Raw genomic sequence first — 19,796 nt, forward strand, 5'->3', positions numbered from 1 at the left:
CCCCTCAGTCTATACCCTCCTGCTTCCTGTTTCCTGCTTCAGTTTCAGTGGAATAGCAGTAGAGTACCTAAACCCCAAAAGAGGGGCGGGGGCGGCGACTGTCGGAGGACTCAGAGAAAGGAATTTTACAGGTAAGATTTTACAAAAATTCCGTTTTCTCTTACGTCCTCCGACAGTCGCCGCCATCTTCATATTCGTCACAATGGGGACGTCCCAAAGCAGTGCAAACATGAGGGGTGGGAAACGCAGCCGCGCCTAAAGGCAACGCAGTCTCCACATCAAAGAAAGTAACCTTACCAAAGGAAGGAAACCAGCTGGGCAACACGAGAAAAAATTTGCTCAACGGGAGCAATAACCCAGGAAAAAAACAAATAACCCAGGGATACAAAGAAATCCCAAACAGCCCAAAGGACCAAAACCAGGGACCCTAAGGGACCTCCGCACTAAGAACCTTGCGGCCAAAGGAAGCATCTGCCGATGCTTGAATATTCACTCTGTGGAACAGAGTGAAGGTGTGCAAGGTCGACCAAGTCGCCGCCCTACACACCTGGGCCACAGAAGCCCCATGACGACAGGCCCAAGACGTACTCAGAGATCTGGTAGAGTGCGCCCTCACAGGCATAGGGGAAACTTTTCCCCGCAAAGCATAGGCCTGTTCAACGGCCTGTCTGAACCAATTGGCGACGGCAGAAGCCGACGCCGCTACGCCCTTCCGAGGACCCCCGGAAGGACAAACAAAGAATCCGACTTGTGAAAAGATTCAGACGATTTTAGGTAAACCCTAATCGCCATGAACAGCATCCAAGGAGTGCAACACCACCTTCTCCGAATGTTTAGACTTCGGGCAAGGCGAAGGCAAGACAATGTCCTCATTGAGGTGAAATTCCAAAACCCTCTTCGGAAAAAAAGAAGGGCTAGGTCGCAAGACCACCTTAACCAAGTGAGTGACCAGATACGGACAATGGCAGGACAAGCTGCCAGCTCCGACACTCTGCGAGCCGAATTGATCGCCACCAAAAAAGGTGACCTTCTAGGACAACATAGACAACGAGATCTACCCGATCCGTTCAAAAAGGACCATGTTGTAACACGGACAGAACAAGATTCCAGTCCCAAGGAGGCAGAGGCACCCTCCTAGGAGGGACCAGATGCCCCCGAACAAAAGTGCCAATCAAGGAGATAGATGCCATAGTACGTTGAAAAAAGAACGGCCATCGCAGACACCTGACCCTTGATCGTAGCCAGCGCCAAACGCTGTCAACACCCTTTCGAAGGAAGGACAACACCCCAGACACCGACCACGGGCGAGGTGAAGACCCCCTGAACTCACACCAGACAAAATAGGCCTCCGAAATACGGTAAAAGACCTACCCCGAGGAAAAATTCCTTGCGTTGATCAAAGTGTGAATGACCTCAGGGGAGAGACCCCTATCCCTCAGGACCTCGGTTTCAACAGCCAGGCCGGCAAAGCCAGCGACTGCAAGGCAGGATGAAATATCAGCCCTTGAGACCGGAGATCTTCCCGAAGAGGCAGACGCCACGGGGCGTCGACCGCCAAATGCACGAGGTCTGCGTACCAGGACCGGCGAGGCCAGTCCGGTTTCACAAGAATCACCGTGTTTTGGTTCCGAGACCAACCTGCGAAGGAACCTGGGCAGCAATTGAAACGGTGAAAACACATACATCAGTCGGTACTGATGCCACGGAGCTCCCAACGCGTCTGACGCGTCTGCCCGAGGATCGCGTGGCCTTGCCACGAACCTGTTCACCTTGCTGTTCAGACGAGACGCGAACAGGTCCACCTCCGGGAAAGACCCCACGTCGCGCACAACATTTGGAGAACACCCGGACAGAGGGGCCATTCCCCCTGGTCCAGGGACTGGCGGCATCAGATAATCCGCCCGCCAGTTCTCCACCCCCGGAATGTGAACCGCCGATATCGCCGGGACATGCGTCTCGGCCCAAGACAGAATGTCGGCCACTTCCCGAGCCACCCGGGCCCTCTTGGTGCCCCCTTGGCGAATGACGTAAGCCACCGCCGTGGCAATGTCCGTCTGCACCCGAACCGGACAGCCCTGCAGCCTGTCCGGCCAACGTTGAAGGCAGAGATTCGTCGCACGCAATTCTAGAATGCTGACCGGAAGGGAGGATTCCACCTCCGACCAAGTTCCCTGGGCGGACAGAACGCCCAGAACACCACCCCAGCCCGACAGGCTGGCATCCGTGGTGACCACCGTCCATGAGAGAGGACGAAAAGACTTGCCCCCTGACACCGTCGGGGACTGGAGCCACCACAGAAGATCCCTTCTGGTGCGATGGCCCAACGAAATCCGGATCCAGAGATTGCGGTCGCCCGTCCCACCTGGACAGGATCTCCGCTTGGAGACCCCGCGTGTGAAACTGGGCGAAGGGAATCGCCTTGAAAGCCGAGACCATCAATCCCAGACATCTCATGCGCGTCCGGAGTGACGAGCACAGAACGTCCCTGAGGGACCTGACTTCTCCTGAAGAATCCTGAGTTTGTCGTCCGGTAGGAAGACCTTCGCCTGGACCGAGTCCAGAATCATTCCCAGGTAGGGAAGACGAATCGACGGACACAGCGTCGACTATGGAAAATCAATCGCCCAATCAAACTCCTGAGAGTCAGCATCGTGAAGGACAGGTCCTCCTCCAGACCCTGGCTGGTCCCAGACCGAACCAGAATAACTTCCAGATACCCCAGGACAGAGATGCCCTGGGCTCTCAACAAAGCCAGAAACCGGTGCAAGCACCTTGGCGAAAAAAACCCGTGGAGCCGAAGCGAGACCAAAAGGTAACGCCACGAATTGGCAATGATCCTCCGCAATGGCAAATCGCAGTCACCTCTGGTGACCCTCGAAAAACGGGATGTGAAGGCACGCATCCTTCAAGTCGATGGAAGCCATGAATTCCCCCGGAACCAGGGCAGCCACCACCGACCGCAGGGATTCCTTGCGGAACTTGCGAACCCGCACAAGCGGTTCAGAGCCTGTAAGTCCAGAATTGGACGTACCCTGCCCTCCTCCTTGGGCACAGTGAACAGATTGGAAGAGAACCCCTGAAATCTGTCCCGATGAGGCACCGGAACCACCTGAGGGAAAAAAATCTGCTCTCCGGCCGGGAGAGAAAACTCGATCTTGTAACCAGAACGAACGACTTCCTGAACCCACCTGTCCCGAACACGGGCCAACCAGGGTTGAAGAAAAACCGAGCAAGCGTCCCCCCACCCCAGAACTGGGTGAGGGCGCCCCTTCAGGCCGCATTGTTATGGGCAGCGGATCCGGGCTGGCCGGACTTATGCTTACCTGACCACGGCTTCTTTTGGGAGCCTTGGCCTATGAATGGTTTGCCCCTATAGGGCGACCGAAAGGCACGAAAGGACCCCTGAGAGGGCCGAAAAAAAGCATGCTTCATACCATGAGCAGCCTTAGCCTGGTGGGATTGGGGCAGGAGCGTGCTCTCACCACCCGTGACCCCCTTTATCAGTGCATCCAAGGATTCGCCAAAAAGGCGAGAGCCATCATAGGGCAGATTGGCTAAGGTCTTGCGCGAAGATTGGTCCACAGACCAACACTTCAACCAAACCAGGCGGCGAGACAATACCGCCACACTGTGTACACGTGCAGCCAACGGTACTATATCCAGGTCCGCATCACACAAATACATGACACCCTGATGGATTTGATCCACCAAATCCAATGTCGCCGGTGAGGCTGAATCAGCCACCAGGACGCGCCTGAGTACCTGCGTCCAATTCGCAACAGCCTGGGCTGCCATAAGCGAAGCAAATAGAGCCTTTAGCATAGAACCCGTAATAGAGTAAGAATGACGGGCAAGAGACTCCAGCCTCCTGCCCATAGCATCCCGGAACACCGGGGTATCCTCTGCAGGAATCGCAGTGGACCTATACAAAACCGCCACCGCGTGATCCACCTGAGGTGGCACACACCACCGCTCATCAGAAGCGGCCGTGACAGGACAACGCAGCTTGAACCTACTTGGTACAGCAAAAGGCTTGCGTATATTGCACCATTGTTTCTTAACAGTGCGCTGAAAATCATCAGTGCAGGGAAAGACCTGCGATGTCTTGCGTCTTTCTGCGTCCCATAAGCTGCCAGGGCAGCAGGAGGACATGGTTCAACCCGTAAACGCAGTGTTTGCTTGATAGAAGCAACCAATTCATCCATGAGTGCAAGCTCTTCAGGCGAGCCAGGTGGAGAATTATCCACCCCTTCTACCTCAGACTCCACCCCGGACCCCACAAGACCCAGGGAGGAACGGGACCCCGATAAGGAGACCCCAGCTATAGCCGCCCCATCACCAGCACCCTCTGATCAGAGGAGATTGAAAACTCTGGTTCGTTGTGTGGATTGAGCAGCCACAAGCATTAGCACCTGAGCAGCAAGATTAGACACAACCGCAGCCAAATCCCCCCTTGGGGGGGAAAACAGCCCTTGGTCACCCACCAAGTGGTAGGAAATCCGCTTCCCTGAGAATCCATTGCCCCAATGATAAGCTGGAAAGTAAAGGGTTAACTGCCCCTTAAACAAGCGCGGCGAGCGCTGCCCACCGCACACACACACTGGCACAATTTTTACCCCCACCGGGAGAAAAAGGCTCAACACAGGCAAGGATAAAGGGATAGGGAGGTAAAAACCTGTAGAGACCATCGCTGCTGCTGCCGCCTCGATCGGTGCACCCAGGGAGAGGAAGCGATGCAACACAGGGCGCTCCATGAAAGCCTATGGAAGGCTACAAGAAAATGGCCGCCCGCAGTGATACCATGCGGCCGGAGCGAGCGCTGCCAAAATGGCGCCGAAACCGCCGCTCCTCCACCTCAGCGAGGTGGACTAAACACAGCATAGCATGTAAAAACATGGCAGACCGCCGCAGCGGTCACTGAAAGTGCCCCAAACATGATAATAATCATGCCCCACAGCACACAGCCGTTCACACATACACAAATTGACACAGACAGTGCAGCACAGCCCCCCCCTCCTTGCAGCCCACAGAATGCAGCCAGAGAGACAGGGATTTCAATAGTGTGAAACACAGGCAGGGTAACACAGTCCCAGACTGACACCCCCCCAACAGACAGGTCCCCACATAGATACACTTACCTCCTAATGGCGTGGGGAACCCGCACAGGCGAACAAGCCGCTGCGCATGAGGCAGGGAGAGTCGCATCCAGGACGCAAAAAATCGGGGTTAAGAAACCGCACAGCGTCCAGTGAGGTAGCCACCTCACCAATCATCCCTGCACCGAACAGGGATGGGTCGTTCATTGTGCCAGGAGCGTTACCTGGCTGAACGCTCGATGGCAGGCTGGGAAGCCACTGACCCACAACCTGCGACCAGGGGGATCAGCCCGAGACCCAGCCCGCACGAATCCTCTTCATCAGAAGAACTAACTAATGCTGACAAAAAGAACAGCTAAGTAAAGAAAGAGAAAAAACTCAAACAAAAATCAAAAAAGAAGATAAAGGCTGAGACAAAATGCCCCAGCATAGAGAGATCCAGCTACTCCTGACAAGCTAGACATTGAAACTGAAGCAGGAAACAGGAAGCAGGAGGGTATAGACTGAGGGGACCACCCCCTGGGGTGGGGATATGTTAAAAGCTTTAATATTGACATATTCTGTTGCCTAGCTACTCCTACGGAGCAAAGTCTAATACCCCATTGTGACGAATATGAAGATGGCGGCGACTGTCGGAGGACGTAAGAGAAAAGTGATTTTATATAATCTATGTGCCCGAAATCCTTGTTTCCCAATCCTTCCATTTAATAAACTATTTAAGGATAGGGGCACACTCAAGTGCTATATCTCATGGCCCAGATAGCTGCTGTCTGAAGGCACATGGTGCATAAACGATATGTTTTCAGGTGACTGCATTGAAAGAGGAAAAAATGAATGAGAACAGTTTCTTTTCTATCAGGGTAGGGCATAGATAAAATGAAGATAGCCCTGGTGGCATAGATTATTAGAAATGTGTGCATAATAAGATACGCGTCATTGCATTTGTTCTAGATGATTGGAGAAGGGAACTCAGGGCTCCCTGGTTTGCATACTTTCCTTCTCGGGAACCTGGGATTCCCTGGTCCACATAGTCTCCCTTTCCCCTGGTTTAGATATTGTTCTTCTTGGGAACTTGGGATTGCCTAGTTTACATATTCTTCTCAGGAACCCAGGATTCCATGGTTTACATACTCTCCTTCTCAGGAGCTAGAGGCTTCCCAATTTACATATTCTCATTCTCCTGGTCTGGAACTTGGGGCTCTCTGATTTAAATATTCTCTTTCTAGGGAACTCAGGATTCCGTGGTTAGCATACTATTCTTCCAGGGAATTCAGGAGTCCCTGGTGTGCATATTCTCCTTCTTGGGAACTCGAGATTCATCGGTTTACATATTCTCATTCTCGCAAACTCGAGATTCCTCGGTTTACATATTCTCCTGCTTGGGAACTCGGGGCTCCCTGGATTGCATATTCTCCTTCTTGGGAAACTCAGGATACCCTGGTTTACATATTCTCATTCTCACGAACTTGAGATTCCTCGGCTTACATATTCCTCCGAGGATTACATATTCTCCTGCTTGGGAACTCGGGGCTCCCTGGATTGCATATTCTCCTTCTTGGGAAACTCAGGATACCCTGGTTTACATATTCTCATTCTCACGAACTTGAGATTCCTCGGCTTACATATTCCTCCGAGGATTACATATTCTCCTGCTTGGGAACTCGGGGCTCCTAGGTTTATTTATTCGCCTGCTTGGGAACTCGGGGCTCCCTGGTTTGCATATTCTATGCAGTTTCGAGATTCATCGGTTTACATATTCTCATTCTCGCAAACTCGAGATTCCTCGGGTTTACATATTCTCCTGCTTGGGAACTTGGGGCTCCTAGGTTTATATATTCTCCGGCTTGGGAACTCGGGGCTCCCTGGTTTGCATATTCTCTGTCTCGGGAACCCAGAATACCCTGGTTTAAACATTCTCCTTCTCAGGAACTCAGGGTTCCCCGATTTACATAGTCTCCTGCTTGAGAACTCGGGGGTCCCTGGTTTGCATATTCTCCTTATAGGGAACACAGGATTCCCTGGTTTAAACATTCTCCTTCTCTGGAACTCAGGGTTCCCTGATTTACATAATCTCCTGCTTGAGAACTTGGGGCTCCCTGGTTTGCATATTCTCCGTCTCAGGAACTCAGAATACCCTGGTTTAAACATTCTCCTTCTCGGGAACTCAGGGTTCCCTGATTTACATGGTCTCCTGCTTAAGAACTCGGGGCTCCCTGGTTTGCATATTCTCCTTATGGGGAACACAGGATTCCCTGGTTTACAAGATCTTCAGGAACTAGGTGTCCCTAGCAGGCTTTGAAATTTGCACAGTCAGGCAGAATCAGTGCTGCACTAAAAACCAAAGGCGTCATCCAGGTAGTTAATTTTCCTTGTCTCTGTTTAAATTGCAAATGTTCATGCTTGACAAGCCTACCTGTAAAAAAGGCCCTAAGCAATTTGACAGAAGATGGATTTGCTAACAGATCAGATGCTTCCCAGAACTAATTAGTAACATGCTACAACTCATCGCTCAAGAAAGAGAAGTAAGGACAAAGGGAATGGGCACACACCTAACAGGAACTTCCTCACATAAACATAATACTGCAGCCCTGTAGCCTTATCAGCAGCCAGCAGCAGATGCAGGAAGCTGCAAGAGCCCTTTACATCAACTCATTAATTACAGCTCAGCCACACACATTACAACTACTGTGGCTGGATGTCTCTCCAATTATCCACTTTACAAGTCTTTCCATGATTTTTATGGTCATCAACGTGTTATGAATAAACAGTGAACATGGAATAAACATGCAGAAATAGGAACAAAAAATGCGGAAAAATAAACACATTGAAAAACAGAAAACTACTAAAAAAAGAAGGCAAATGTATGCGAGCGCCCTCTAAATTACATGTGTGAAACACAAGGCCTTGAGGGCCCAATCCGGCCTGCAGGCCATTTCATGTGGCCCCTGCATCTCTCTTGCAGCTGCGGCACCCCCCTCGTCTCTGCCCCCAGCTTGTCTCAGCAGTCGGCAGCAGAGGAGGACAGAACTCCTCCTACAGATACTGCATCTCTCTGTGCAACTGAGGCTTCGCCTCCCCTGGTCTCAGCATTCAGCAGACTCCGGAAGCTGACTCCAGCCCTCCTCTGGTCCTCCTCCAGACCCTGCACTTTGTGCTTCCCAGCTACGCCTAAAGCTTCTTCCCGACAGTAGCACAAAGTGGAGGGGGGCGGGGCAGTGTGATGTAGGTGAAGGTGGAGGACTCTTGATTTTTGATGAAAGGGGGGTAGGTTGCTCTGGACATCTGCTTATATTAAATATGAGAATAATACAATTCTGTGCCAGTGAAAAGGAGGGTTGCACGCCACTGATATCATCCACCAGAAACTTTACTGGGGAATGATCAGACAGAACACCATGGCAGAACCATTTTCTGTTTGAGCAGTCTGCAATAAAGTTTCTTGTGGATCATGGCAGCGGTGTACAACCCTCCTTTTCAGACTTGCATCATCTCCTACAGGAGTATGTGTGCCAGTCTCCACCTGCCCTTCACAGCTTAAGTCTGAAGACATTACTAAAACCAATAATAATTGAATGCATAGGCATTTATTTAATATGATAAAGAGTAAACACGTTTATATAGTCTTACAGATACAACTGGCCCTTCGAGGGCAGCCATAATGCTGATACAGCCCACGATGAAATTGAATTTGACATCCCTGCTCTAAATTATTAAATATCACTCAAGTGTTTCCAGTGAAGGATACTGTTAAAGCTCATCTTCGGGAAAATAAAAAATCCTTCCTTGAAGTGGGGTTGCTCCTACAAGGGTTACATGTTCATTTAGGCCTAGGGGGGAGTCACCAAAAGCAGTTGTACTTACCTGATCCTCTGCTCCCCAGACACTCTCTTCTCCTCTCTTACATTCTGCCAGTGGACTGTCCCTCGTCATCCTTACATTTAAAGTTATGCGGTCTGCAATGGTCTTATAATGTCTGAGGGCATCTGATCAGGGAAGCATGGGAGAGAAAAGGCTGCAAGGAATGGCTGACAGCCTACAGGGAGCCTGCGGAAGTGGAGGATTGGGTGGGTAATTTTGCTTTTGTGGTCTCCTAGACCTAAACAAGCATTTACCACCTGCAGTGCAGAGGCAACCCCACTGCAAGGGAGCATTTTTGCTTTCCCCTCGGAGCTCAGCTTTAATGCTACAGCATACAAAGACATCTTAGACAATGGTGCATAACAGTTTGGGGGAAGTACTTTTTCTGTTCCAGCATGATTGTGTCCTTGTGAACAAAGCCGTAAAGACATGGTATGATGAGTTTTGTCCTGACCTCGTTCTATGGACCAACTTTGCGGGGAATTGGAAAAGTGATTAAGAACCAGGCCTTCTCTCTTGCATATATATATACAGTGGGTACGGAAAGTATTCAGACCCCCTTAAATTTTTCACTCTTTGTTATATTGCAGCCATTTGCTAAAATCATTTAAGTTCATTCTTCTTCCTCATGAATGTACACATAGCACCCCATACTGACAGAAAAACACAGAATTGTTGACAATGTTGCAGATTTATTAAAACAGAAGAACTGAAATATCACATGGTCCTAAGTATTCAGACCCTTTGCTCAGTATTTAGTAGAAGCCCCCTTTTGATCTAATACAGCCAGGAGTCTTTTTGGGAAAGATGCAACAAGTCTTTCACACCTGGATTTGGGGATCCTCTGCCATTCCTCCTTGCAGATCCTCTCCAGTTCTGTCAGGTTGGATGGTAAACGTTGGTGGACAGCCATTTTTAGGTCTCTCCAGAGATGCTCAATTGGGTTTAAGTCAGGCCTCTGGCTGGGCCATTCAAGAACAGTCACGGAGTTGTTGTGAAGCCACTCCTTCGTTATTTTAGCTGTGTGCTTAGGGTCATTGTCTTGTTGGAAGGTAAACCCTCGGCCCAGTCTGAGGTCCAAAGCACTCTGGAGAAGGTTTTTGTCCAGGATATCCCTGTACTTGGCCGCATTCATCTTTCCCTTGATTGCAACCAGTCGTCCTGTCCCTGCAGCTGAAAAACACCCCCACAGCATGATGCTGCCACCACCATGCTTCACTGTTGGGACTGTATTGGACAGGTGATGAGCAGTGCCTGGTTTTCTCCACACATACCGCTTAGAATTAAGGCCAAAAAGTTCTATTTTGGTCTCATCAGACCAGAGAATCTTATTTCTCACCATCTTGGAGTCCTTCAGGTGTTTTTTTAGCAAACTCCATGCAGGCTTTCATGTGTCTTACACTGAGGAGAGGCTTCCGTCGGGCCACTCTGCCATAAAGCCCCGACTGGTGGAGGGCTGCAGTGATGGCTGACTTTCTACAACTTTCTCCCATCTCCTGACTGCATCTCTGGAGCTCAGCCACAGTGATCTTTGGGTTCTTCTTTACCTCTCTCACCAAGGCTCTTCTCCCCCGATAGCTCAGTTTGGCTGGACGGCCAGCTCTAGGAAGGGTTCTGGTCGTCCCAAACGTCTTCCATTTGAGGATTATGGAGGCCACTGTGCTCTTAGGAACCTTAAGTGCAGCAGAAATCTTTTTGTAACCTTGGCCAGATCTGTGCCTTGCCACAATTCTGCCTCTGAGCTCTTCAGGCAGTTCCTTTGACCTCATGATTCTCATTTGTTCTGACATGCATTGTGATCTGGAAGGTCTTATATAGACAGGTGTGTGGCTTTCCTAATCAAGTCCAATCAGTATAATCAAACACAGCTGGACTCAAATGAAGGTGTAGAACCATCTCAAGGATGATCAGAAGAAATGGAAAGCACCTGAGTTAAATATATGAGTGTCACAGCAAAGGGTCTGAATACTTAGGACCATGTGATATTTCAGTTTTTCTTTTTTAATAAATCTGCAACAATGTCAACAATTCTGTGTTTTTCTGTCAGTATGGGGTGCTATGTGTACATTCATGAGGAAGAAGAATGAACTTAAATGATTTTAGCAAATGGCTGCAATATAACAAAGAGTGAAAAATTTAAGGGGGTCTGAATACTTTCCGTACCCACTGTATATATATATAATTTTTTTTTTTGCATGCATGCATGCATATATACGCACACAATGCATGCAAGCATGCCTTAGATGTATCACTATACTCCTTACAAGGTAATGCACCAGAAGCTCAGACTCGCTCACGGCAGCTGAAGACCTTTCCCAGACTACTTCCTGCAGAAGTATTCTAGGAATAACTAAATTAATCAGATTCTAAGATCACAGTAAAAAGAATAGATCAAAGCAGAAAGTTGTGAACTCGAGTGCTCACAGACAGGAAAATCTAGAGGAAACTCCAAGAGGAAGCGAAAAAAAAAAAAAAGACCTGTTATACAGAACAGCCTCAGGTCTATATAAGGATTATTACAGGATCTGCACACACAGATTTTAAATTTTAGCAACATAAATGTAATATATTGCAGAATACTGAACCCTAGATATGGAGGCTGCATTAGCTTTTTTTTTTTTTTCCTTTATTTCCACCTGATGAACCAGCCAGTAACACACTTCTAGTACTAGGGTGACAATGCTCATTCATTGCATTGTATCCAGACAGCTGTCACAGAGCAGGATTACTGAAACCTCCCACTATTCTGTTCTCCATAACATAGAGGGAGGAAGTTCTGTAGTTCTCAGAGATAACGGATACAAATTCAGCACAGGCAGGGAGCACAGGTAGTTATGGGCTGATAAGATGTCTAACAAGACCAGCAGGTATTTTTTTGCACTTTTCAAACAGATATGACAAAAGGATGTCAAGATTTTTTTTAGAAATCCCAGGACGGTCCTGCGGAATCGGGGGATGGTTGTGAGGCCCCTGTCGCCCTGCCAATGCTACGCCACTGATTTGTTGTTAGTGTTTACATACTCTTTAACCACTTAAGCCCCGGAAGATTTTACCCCCTTCCTGACCAGGGGGTATTTTGCGATTCGGCACTGCGTGATTTTAACGGACAATTGCGCGGTCGTGCGACGCTGTACCTAAACGAATTTGACGTCCTTTTTTTCCCACAAACAGAGCTTTCTTTTGGTGGTATTTGATCACCTGTGCGATTTTTTGATCACGCGCTATAAACAAAAAAAAGAGCGTCAATTTTGCAAAAATAACAATATTTTTCAAATTTTTTTGAAATTCCCAAAAAAAAAAGTAAAAATCACAATTTTTTAACATTTTCGGCCAATTTGTTTTATGCTACATATGTTTGGTAAAAAAAAAAAAAATCGCAAAAAGCATATTTTGATTGGTTTGCGCAAAAGTTATCGCGTTTACTAACTAAGGGAAAGATTTTTGTCATTTTTGTTTTTTAACGCGTAATGGCGGCGATCTGCGATTTTTTTTGCGGTACTGGGACATTGCGGCGGACAGATCGGACCCTTGACTGATATTTTTGACACTTTTGGGGTTACCAGTGACATTACTACAGTAATCAGTGCTATATATATGCACTGTTACTGTAAAAATACACTGGCAGTGAAGGGGTTAACTTTATTTGAGAGGGAGGGGCTGTGTGTGTCCCTAGGGGCGTGATTCTAACTGTGATTGGCTGTGGCTTGAGGTGTAGTTACACTGATCAACAGTTCTACATAGTAGATCCGTATGATCAGTGTCTCTACACAGGGAGAACTGACAGGCAGCTTGTTTACACAAGCTGCCTGCCTTTCTCCCTCTCCCCCGCCGATCGCCGAGTGACCGGTGGACATCGGGTCCGCTGGTCACACGCGCGGGGGGTGCGTGACCATGCGGGAGCGGGAGCGCGCCGCGTGCTCGCTCCCCAGACCCTCCCAGGCTAGTGATGTACCGATACGTCACTCTGCCTGTGAGGGGCTGACCGCCGCCGTATATAGTCGTGCGGCGGTCGGCAAGTGGTTAAGGAAGTGGGTTACAGAAGTCAGTGCAAGCAATAATTAAAGTAATATGGTTTTCGAGAGATGTAGAATAGACAACTTATGGCTCCGGTATTATTTTGTGACGCATGTCAACTTATGTTTATTTGTTTAACTCAGAATACGTATACCAATGCTAATTACTAGAAATAATGTAGCTTGTCAACATGTTCAAGTGATTGTAAACCTACACATATACATTTTCTTTCAAAATAACATACATATCATACTCACCTGCTCTGTGCAACAATTCTTCCCCACCGAGTGCCCACCATAGCAAGCTGCTTGATATGGGGGCACTTGTGCAGGCTCACTCCAGAGCAGACTCTGTGTGTCCCCCCTCTCCCTCCTCACTGGCTGTGATTGACAGAAGCAGAGGCCAATAGCTTCCGCTGCTGTCTCTGAGCCTATGATGAGGGAGAAAGCCACTGCTGCTCTTGTGCACAGTGCTGGATCGAGATCAGCCTCAGGTAAGTATAGGAAGATGGGGCTGGAGGGAGAGCTGCACTCAGAAGATTTTTAACCTTCATGCAGAAAATGTATTAAGAGCCTTTAGAGCCACTTTAAATCCGGAGGGAAGGCTTACAATTTAAAAAAAAAAACCTCTAAAAAATGTAGACAGCTGAAGATCTGCACCAGGAGGAAACTGGGGAAAAGCCGTTGGCACTGGTGAGGGGTTTGGACCGTTGAAACAGTGGGAAGTATTTATTTTATTTTAATTTTTTTTATTTAATGAATAATTCACAGACAACAAGAACATGTTATAATAAGTGAATAAACGATCATATCCAAACACAAAGTGTGTCACAGCAAGGTGAAAACGTAGAATACATGCAACTTTGTCATCTCCACGGGCACAAATTGCAATCCCATGTTGAGATACAACCCACTGGTGGAGAGCAACTAGACATGGCAAGAACACGTGTGAATAAAGGCCCGTGTCTGTGGGCATCCAGAAACATTTTGTAATTTTAAAGTAGGTAAAGAGGAAGAAGAAGATATAGGAGAGAGGGGGGGGGGGGGGGGAGGCCTGAATGGAAGGGGCGTCACCCCTCAGGGAGCGTTAAGAATGACAGGTACCCTTAAGGCAACAATCTTTTATGCGGTACCAGAGTAAGTGAAATACTCGTCCGAGACTTGAAAAAGGTTCCAAGGCATCCATCTAGTCCAATGTTCCTTAGTCGTCCCTCAGAGGGCCGACGTAAGGTCCTCCATATGTTCGATCTCATTCACCCTGGCAAGCCATTGCAAGACTGTCGGGGCAGACTGCTGTTTCCACATTGCTGGAATGCACGCAAGGGCAGTAGGGATTTGTGGTATCTTTTCCTCGACAGTGGTGTAAGATTGAGCAATACTGCCAATGAGTCATTTTGTAAGGACACATCCGTGAACTTGTGAATAAGTTGGAGCATCGGTCCCCAGAAAGTATTTTTTACTTTAGTTCTACTTTAAGCAAATGTGGTTCTGTTACAAATATAAAGCATTTCTTTCCTTTTTTTGAAAGTTGAAATATGACTGATTGTTAAGACAACTGCTCCATTTTGGCACCAGATTTTGTAAGTACCCGTGCATACAAATGAAACTGAACAGCTTGCAGTTAGCTCTGTTCCCTATAGTAATACAACAATCCAGGAAAACCAGCATACATGTGCGAACTGGGACACAAATATATGTGTCCCTCACTGGAGAGGAGAGCCCTTTGTTAGGGGACTCTCCAAGCTGGAAATGTCATGGATCTATAGAAATAAATGTTTTAGCCCATTTGGTTTGAATATAGACACGGACATAAATGCCTTTATAGATAATTCTTAACTTGTGGTTGGTCCGCGTCTTACTGGCGTTTTTATCATGGTTTTAATCTTCACTTAGGTGGGGATTTATTAATATTTCTGGTGTTTACATTTCTATAATTTTTCTATTTCTATTTTTATTCAGAGGGAGTTGTATCCATCCAGGTTCTGCTGCTAATCTGCTATTTTGGCGGTTAATTAACTTTTGATATATCTACGTTTTTATATATTTATGTACAATTTTATTTATATATATATATTTTTATACCATTTTGGGATTGATTGTAGCTGGTACTTATACAATATTTATTTATTGATTTTAAGTCTGCATTATTTATTAGCTACCAATCCTTTTACTTTACTGATGAATATGGGTGGATATTTTTAGTGCTGTAGCAGACGTTTATTTGCATGTATATATTTAGCCGCCATAATTGGTTGTATTTATCAGATAAGGGTTCAATATACGAGCAGACCCCTGTGGAGGCATCTCCAGCTGGATAGGATTGTTTTTTACCTTTGTTTTTGTATTTTTATTGTGCATTATATGGTACTTGTACTTATCGATTGAGCATTTCCAAGATTTAAGATGGCGCCGGTCTATTGATTTAGATGTTACGGCCGCTAGGTGTATGCTCTCTCTGTGAGTCAGGGTTTTCCATGGTCCAATATGGCGCCGCTCGCCTCATGAACTTCCGGCAGGGGCGTTAACCTCCTATGATACAAATAGTGGTGACTCAGCGCGCCGCCCACATCCCCAGGAAGACATCAGTTTGTGACGAAACGTGCATAGGGAAGGTGTGCTGACGTCACTACTGTGCATCCGGAAGTTGGGCGGCGGCGACTTTGAATCTGTTTTGATTTCTTTGATTTGATTTCTTCCGTTGATTTCTTCAGCATTCTGTGAGTGTATTACTTATTTTTACAATAAAGTGTTCAGACCATCTGCACTATTGTGGTCCCATCTTTCTCTTGCATACCCTTGCTGGACCTTTGATTGGGACGAGGTGGTTTGCCTGTGGGACGCTTCAGATCCCTGTATCTGACAGGACCCGGTAGGAAAGGAGATGTGCATTGGAGCTGGCTTTTAAACACCTGGAGTGTGTACAATGCGAATATTCCTTCTCTATCTGGTAAGCGTACACCCTTAGCATGCTTCACTGCGGCTGATCGAGTGTCCTCTGGTGGCGGATTCATCCATTTCTGTATCTGCACTTTGGAGCCATTTTTGAAGTTGGACTTTACTGTTTGATCTTCTAGTCTATTTCTATATCTGCATGGACTAATTTATACCTCATTTATGTTATTTATCAATTTTTAGCGCAGCTCACCATTCCACATTTATCTATAGTGTTTCCTGCTACAGCTGCTGCTTCTTTTTTTGTTATTGCTCAGCGCGGTTATTTATATCTTTGACAAATATATGAATGATAATGCTGCTGTGTACTGCCGTCATCTACAAAAAAAACTAGATTCCTTACCCACCAGAAGAAGAAGAATGAGATGCAAGCTGTGTCAGGCTTCTGTTATGTAAAGCTAAGTACAAGCAACACTAATGTAGCTAGCTATTGTCTACATGGATTTGTTGGAGTACACCACAAAGCAATATATGAAAATCCCCAAGAATGGCAAGCACAGAGAACAGGTATCTAAAAAACTGAGGCATGAATACATGAACAGACTGGAAATATAAGAGCAGGATACACATAGATACATAAAGGAAACATTGGACATCATGGGTATCATTCAAACCTGAAGAATTAAAATGTTTTTAAAGTCAAAACATTTTTTAACTTTAATATATTCTCTGCATAAAGATAAAAAAAAAAAAAACGCCCCACATCCACCCCCCCCCCCCCCCCCCACAAAAAAAACTGTCTCCTGCTGCTGTCAGTCAAACTCCTGTGTGGAGCGAGTGGAGATGTGCCTTGCCAGTGCTGTGTGTGTCTGTGGACGGGGTGCCCCCATAGGACCTGGTTTTCCTTGCTAGGGAGGGACCTGGAGCAAGAAGAAGCAGCAGCCGGTGGGGAAACTTCCAGAAGAGGAGGTATGGGATCGCTCTGTGGAATGTTGTTGCGCATTTTTTTAAATTAAAAAAAAAAACACGTATCCTTTAGGGCCGGGTCACACTAGTGCGATGGCAGACATCACATGTGATTCGCACCACATTGCTGTGCAGATCACATGCGATGTCTGTGCAATGCAAATTTAGCCATACAAATGGTATGGCTGAATTAGCATCGCATACAGACCAAACTTGTGCGAATTTACAGCGAATTTGCTGTGAATTCGCACCAGATCTAGTGTGAACCGGCCCTTAGTATTACTTTAACCAGGGTTGAGCTCGAAGGGCTATTCTGCTGTTACGACTTTTACATTGTAGTAATCTGGCAATGCAATGCATCAGAAATTGACTGGATCGAGCAGTACAAAAAATATGCTATCAATACTAGCTGATTATAGGTTGTACTATAACTGGGTCAGTCCTGATCTGTTCCAGCCCCATGTCACTACAGCACACAGTATTGATGTTGTAGCCTAAGAGGGAACCCACAGTGCATAGAGGGGGGACCAGGCAACCAACAAACCCGAAAAATGTGTGGGATCCTGAGGGTTCTTCAACAAGCAGGACGGGTGACAAGAAAGCGTGTTCTTTACAGGGGTCCCTTTTGAAAGTTTTTATTCTATTGATTTGTTTTGAGTTTGAAGTAAACTTCACCTCTGTAACTTTTTCCTATAGGTCAGCTTATAATAAGGCTTACCCAAAGGTCCTGTAAATATCTCCTAAACGTGCACCGTTTAGGAGATATTTACTTTACATGCAGCCGATGACGTCACTGGCGCATGCGCTCTGAAGGAACAGCCGTGCGCGCCGTTCTTTCAGAGCCCTGAAGCAGCCCTATGATGTCATCGCGGTTTCCGTAAATCAGGCGGCCGGAGGACGCGAACCCAGGAAAGAAGGCAGTGAACATGTCGACCGTCTCAGCGGTGAAGAGGCGCCGCTGGAGGGCTTTGTTCTAAGGTAAGTATTTTATAATGACCTAGTATGTGACGCATGATAGCTCATTATGCCTTTGTCTTACAGGTTTTTACTTATTTGTTGTTTTTTTTTTACAATCCCTTTAAGAGGAACAGTACAAGTCACCAACTTGAACAGTGAGACATCCGCTTATCTCTGATCATCTCTTCAATCACAGCAATGTTTGGGATACATTTAGTTTAATTAGAAGAATGATACTGAACTATTTTTCATGGTATACTAGCTGTCATTGCATCAGGCATTATACCATTAAAATATTGAAATACAGGACCATAAGGGAACATTTTCACATGAAACAGCCCTTGCAGCCCCCCTGATAAGCGATCCACGTTTGACAGGCGGTGAGGAGGCAAAATGCCACCTTCTTGACACCTGTATTAACCCTAAAACGCTGAACTCAACCCATACACGTAAATGGGTCGAGCATGGAAGTGGTACCGCCTGCCGAACGCGACCTGCGGTTTCAATTTTGCTGCAGCCATTTAGCAAAGCATTATGGTTGCAGTAAATCTACAGCCCTGAGTAGCTCCATGTCCTTCTTTAGGTGGACAGTCAAACCGTGGCTCCCTGGCCGCCTGTGTGAATGAGTCCCAACTATAGATTTTGAAGCGAATCTTCACCCATATTTTCAACGTTTGCTTTTCACAATGCCTAGCCACAGTACAATTTAAATGGATATTATCAACATTTTAGATTTAGAAGTACCTTATGTTTTTAAGTTGCCAGCCATTCTGGTCCTGGTTGCCTAGGTGATTACTTCATTAGGCGAACCCGTAGACTCCTGGGATTTTGGAGTCATCTATACCAGGAGTCTTCGGATAGCCTAATCGTCTAATCTCATATATACACTGTGTGCTGGGACTGTCGCTAATGCGCATGAGCGAGATGGAGTGGTGCATGCTGGGTAAGCCAGCTGCACTACATCCCCGAACTCACTGGAGCTGACTTCAGATGCCCACGACAAAGTTGGCCCCAGCCAGCATATCAACAGGGGGCAGTAACCAGGACATTTGGCAGGTAAGGATTATAATTACAATATTGACCATATCCAAATTAAATACAGCGATTTGTAAGGATCGTGGGGATGTTTATCAAATTTTTGAGTAGGAGACTGTAGCTCCTCTTTTCCCCTTCACACCGAGCGTACGCAAATATGCAGCCCCACTGGACTGAGCTTTTTCCGTGGACTCGCATATTTGGTAACTCTCTTTGTACTGGGAGTGCACCAGCACACAGACCGGGGTCTCACTGTGAGCCCCTGGCCCCGTACCAACAATTGGGACCCAGAACTTGAGATTCCAGGTCCCCTGATCGCTGTAATAGCCTCTGATTGGCTATCACAGTAATCAGTCACTGTGAAGCCCACCCCCATGTTTTTTTTTTTCTCTGTGAATGGAGTAGAGAGATACTTAGTATCGGTCTCTTTGCAGAGAGAAAAAAAAAAAGTGCGTGTAAAATAAACAAACAATAACAATAAAAAAACTAAAATAAAAAAAAAAAAAACCTAGATCAGGGTTTGATCTAGGTCAGTGCCAGGGTTAATGTTTGGGTCAAGGTCAGGGTCAAATGTATCAGTATTTTTTTTGACAGATTTGTTTTTATAAATTAGTATCAGTTAGTGTCAGTGTGTTTTAGGCAGGAAAAAACTATTGTTTTTGGGCTGTACTACGAGTACATACAAAAACTAACATACACATATGTGGCATGGCTGCCATCATCTGGAACATGAGAATTTAATTTGGGTTTTTCTTTGGTGGAAGATTATGGTAGTACCAAAAAATATACAGCTAAATATTTAAAAAAAAAAAAAAAAAAAACTTTTTTTTTTTTTTTTTTAACCATTTTGGGCCAATTTTCCTTTGATAATAATAATAAAACAAATTAGGAGATATCCATTACCATTTTATCCAGCCCATATTGACCTGAAATAAGGTATAGTCCACCTGTATTCACCAAGTAGTTGTAATGATATGTA

General features: G+C 46.5%; 1 protein-coding gene across 1 annotated transcript in view; it reads right to left on the minus strand.

The window, feature by feature from the left end:
* The window catches only part of VPS36 (vacuolar protein sorting 36 homolog), a 103,168-nt gene that overhangs the window by 23,442 nt on the left and 59,930 nt on the right, over positions 1–19,796 (minus strand). The gene's annotated exons all lie outside the window — the stretch shown is intronic.

The sequence above is a fragment of the Pelophylax lessonae genome (genome assembly GCF_965119305.1).
Source record: "Pelophylax lessonae genome assembly, chromosome: 2".
In the NCBI taxonomy this organism is placed as follows: Eukaryota; Metazoa; Chordata; class Amphibia; order Anura; family Ranidae; genus Pelophylax; species Pelophylax lessonae.